The sequence below is a fragment of the Poecilia formosa genome, unplaced genomic scaffold (genome assembly GCF_000485575.1).
Source record: "Poecilia formosa unplaced genomic scaffold, Poecilia_formosa-5.1.2 Scaffold597, whole genome shotgun sequence".
NCBI classification, from domain to species: domain Eukaryota; kingdom Metazoa; phylum Chordata; class Actinopteri; order Cyprinodontiformes; family Poeciliidae; genus Poecilia; species Poecilia formosa.
In genome coordinates, this window is record NW_006800536.1 from 125,537 (window position 1) to 129,614 (window position 4,078).

A 4,078-nucleotide genomic window follows, 5' to 3' on the forward strand; every position below is an offset into this window, starting at 1 on the left:
ATCCGGATGAACGGATCATGATGACGTCGAACACTTCGCCACCGGAGCCTTTGTTCCTTCAGTTGTTCCTGAGATAAAAACTGCATGTCAGCTGGTTCCCGTGACCTTTAACCTGTTAAATGCTGACATGTGAAGAAAGCACAGCCTTCAAAGTTCATCATCTTTTAATGTGTGAAGAATAAACCAAAATCCAGAATCACTGAGTAAAAACGTTCAACATGATCCATCAGTTCAGCGGCAGAGAAGCTGAAACTTTTAAACTCCATCATCTGCTCCACCTCCACCTCCAGCTGCTGTGGCTCTGAGTCAAACCAGCCTGTTCCCCTCCTGGCCTGTGGGGGCGCTGCACCAAGAACCACTGAAGGAAACGACACAAAAACCTCTGAAGACACTGAGAGCAACTTCCTTCTTCACCAGATGGAAACAAGATGGAGGATTTTAGCGGTTGGAGGATTTCTCTTTAGGCTAAAGACCAGGAGCCATTTCTGCTGCTAGCGCTAGGCTAGAACGTTAGCTTTGGTTGTATTTACCCAGAATGCCCTGCGCTGTAGTTCACTTCCTGCTTTTGGAGCGGTCTCCGGTCCGCTTGGTGTTCACATTCAAACTGAACCAGACCGAGGTTTGGAGGACCAGAGTTTGATTATGCATTCAAAAGCAGGAAGTGGATTACAGCGCAGGGCATTCTGGGTAACTGAAACAGGGACGCTAGTCTAGCGCTAGTGGAAGAAATAGTTTGTAGTCTTTTACCAAGAACAAAATAGAAATGATTCAGAGGTTGTGAGAAGAACCGGACCGGTCGAACATCTCTTCTGTCCCATCTGGTCCATAAGTTTCCATCCAGATGAAGCTTTTTGAACTCCTGTTGCTTCAGAGATCAGGCAGCTTTTCTCCTCCAGTCCTTTCTAACAGCCTTGCCGGTTTAAATGATCAATCTGTGGTCGTTCTTTGGCTCGATGTAATATTTAACATGTCGATCCTTTGAGGTGGGATTCAGCTGCTCAGGACCTGATGATGACGGCGGGGAAACCGAGGCTGCTCTGCTGAATGGGAACTCTGTGGCAGAGTGAGGTTATGGTTCAGTGTTCGGCTTTAGAAACTGCTGCTGAAGCTGATTTTATGAATTCATCAGCAGAGGTTTTATATCCAATTAAGCTTTATTTGAAGCGCTGCTAAAATGTAGAGGGGCATAAAGTATGAAACTGCTGCGGGTCTGAAGAAGAGGCGGTGGGAGGAGCTAAAAAGTTCTGGCAGATTCTCAGAAAAACCCGATTTCTAACTGGGATGTCGGAACCAGGCGGGTTCTGCTGGAGGGAAGCGGTTCGGAACCGTCCAGAGGAGAAGCAGAACACATTCAGTGGGTGAAGAGGAGGAGGCAGCAGCCTGTGGGAGGAGTCATTGAGAAAATGCTGGGCTCTGCCCTCCTCCTCCTCCTTCTCCTCCGGGTGGAAAGCAGCGGACATTTGCGTGGAGCTCCGCCGGGGATCGGGACTCTGGCTGCCGTGGAGGCTGCTGAGCTCCGACATCGGCTGTCCTTCAGCTGGTTTCAGGAAAAACGCCGTTTTTCATGAGATTCCGGAACATCCACCTGATCCCCTCCCTCTAGTTCCGGAGGAAGATTCTGCTGCTTTGTTCGCGTTCTGGTCCCGGTGCTGGTTCGGAGACCTCTGGATTGATTGAGGAGCGCTGCTGCTGCTAACTTTGGAGCAGCCTGTCAGGAGGAGGAGGAGGGACCGAGGAGATCTGACACCGAGCACAGAGCTATATCTGTCCGCCGGAGCCGCACACGGAGCGCCGCCACCGCGGGGGACAGGAGGGCTTATCCGGGGAGGAATTTCACGGTCAGTCTCCCTTCCTTCCTTTCTCGCTTCCTTGTTTTTCCCCTTCTTTTTCTCAGCTGTTTTTCCTCCGCTGTCTGCGCACAGCAGCGGAGGCTCCCGGAGCTGCTGCAGCCGCCAGACGGAGCCCGGAGTCCGGGCAGAGCGCCTGCTGAGCCCCGCGGCTCCGTGGATACTCGCTCCAGCTTCGGTAGAAATTTTTTTGTTTTTCGGTTTTGGAGGGTCTCTTGTCCATGACATTATCCGGGCGGTCACGCGCTTCCACGCCGAACAGGTGCGTGATAGATGCGGGACGTACAGCGCCGCCCGGGCCTCTCGGGCTGTGATTTCCGGAGTTATTTTGGGCTCCTGAAGGCAGCAGACCCGGAGCTCCCGCAGCCTGCGGGGCTCGGTGACCTCACCGGTCCTCGCTCCATTTTCTGTCGTTCACGAACCCGGCGCGAGAGATAACGGCCCGGTAAGGGGCCGCGTGCGCGCACCGGGAGGGCGCGCGCCTCGTCCTGATTCCCCTCACGTTGGCTTTGCCATGGAGACGTTTGACAGCGAGGACACAGAGGGTCCACAAACCTCCGACAGTTTCCCTCCTGGGACACGATTCCTGCTGCCTTCAGGGACAACCGGACATGTGGAAGTCCAGCCAGGGGTTCGGTCCTGATGTGACCCTGATGTGACCCAGTAGGACCTGAACGTGTCCTTGGCCGCTTTCTGGGCCTCTCGGGTGTCCCAGGGAGGTTTTAGCTGCTGACCTTTGGGTTTGACCCCCTGACTGTCAGCTGAAAGTCTGAAGTCGCTCCAACACGTCCTGTAGTCTCCTGAGGCTGAAGTAATGAAACGCGAGTGTGTTTCTGAGGAATTGGGCCCCATGAGGGCCCCATGAGGGCCGTTCCCCTGTCTGAGGAATAAAGGTCCGCTTTGCCTCTGTTGGGAGCCGAATCAATACTTTCTCAGTTCATCACAGTCGGTTCTGTTCTGGAGAGACACGGTGACGTAAATCACTGATCTGCTGCTCTGAGTGTGTGTGTGTGTGTGTGCGTGTGTGTGTGTGTGTGTGTGCGTGTGTGTCCTCCCTCCAGAGAAAAGTGTGTGTTTTTCCTCGAGGCGATCCGGATCATGGTTCTACCGACCCCGCAGTCGTTCCAGGATAATTTGGACCAGAGAATTTTAGAAGTTTGAAACTAGTGAATTATTTTCTCCAATGACACCAATAATATTAATAAATTGATCAATAATTAATAAACGCTCCTGTAATATTTAATCTAATCCTGATTGGAGAGCAGAAAATGTTCCAGAACTTTAACTTTCCGGTTGTCCTGGTTTCTGGACCTGAAAACGAAGAACCTGGATCTGTTTGAACCCAACAGAACAAACTGATGGTGCATTCAAGGACTTCAGCAGTACCTGGAAATTTCAGCGATTTCTTTCTTCATCAGTTTTATTTTTACAACTAATAAAGCCAAAAGCTTTAATATGAAGCGAACTGGACTGATGGACCAGAACCAAAGGAAGTCCAGTTCTGGAGGTTAAAATCCTCTCTATGTTCTGATGCTCTCGGCTCGTTCTGATCATCAGTTTTGGACCGGTTCCGCTCTGGGTCGCGTTTCGGCTGTTTCTGACCTCCAGACAGTTGGATCTGCTGGATTAGAAAAACGACGTTTTGTTTCTGCAGCTTTTGGATAAAACTTAAAGATCCATCTTCCTCCAGGGAGGAGATGGGAGAAACGGTCTAGTCAAAGCTTGAAGACGGTTGAGTTTGCTTTTTAATCAGATGGATTTGGTTTCTATTCAGGAAGAACCAGAAGGTCCAGAAAGCTTCCAGAACTTCTGGGTGGTTCTGCCTGCTTTGATGGAGGAAGTGACATCATCACTGGATTTTAGATCCTGAGTGACGGTTTGGACCCAAATCTTAATATGAAGCTGGTGGAACGAGCTCAGCATTAATTTACCTGAAACTCTGCCTGGTTCTGATTGGATCTCTGGTTCTGGTTCTGATTGGATCTCTGATTCTGGTTCTGATTGGATCTCTGGTTCTGGTGCAGAGATCTGCTCCTCGTGTTCTGACCCGATGTTTTTTCCGCTCGCTGCTCGTTTTCTTCATGTTTTTTTTAGCTTTTACAGAAAGATCTCTGTGTAGAGGTGGACTGTGGTGTGTGTGTGTGTGTGTGTGTGGGTGTCTCTGTGTGTGTGTGTGTGTGTGTGTGTGTGTGTCTGTGTGTGTGTGTGTGTGTGTGTGTGTGTGTATGTGT

General features: G+C 50.6%; 1 protein-coding gene across 1 annotated transcript in view; it reads left to right on the plus strand.

Moving 5' to 3' along the window:
- Positions 1 to 1,171: 1,171 nt before the first annotated feature.
- Positions 1,172 to 4,078, plus strand: part of dag1 (dystroglycan 1) — a 41,863-nt gene continuing 38,956 nt past the window's right edge. The window contains exon 1 of the mRNA XM_007541266.2: positions 1,172 to 1,838. The gene's annotated coding sequence lies outside the window, so the exon portion shown is untranslated. The remainder of the gene's footprint in view (positions 1,839 to 4,078) is intronic.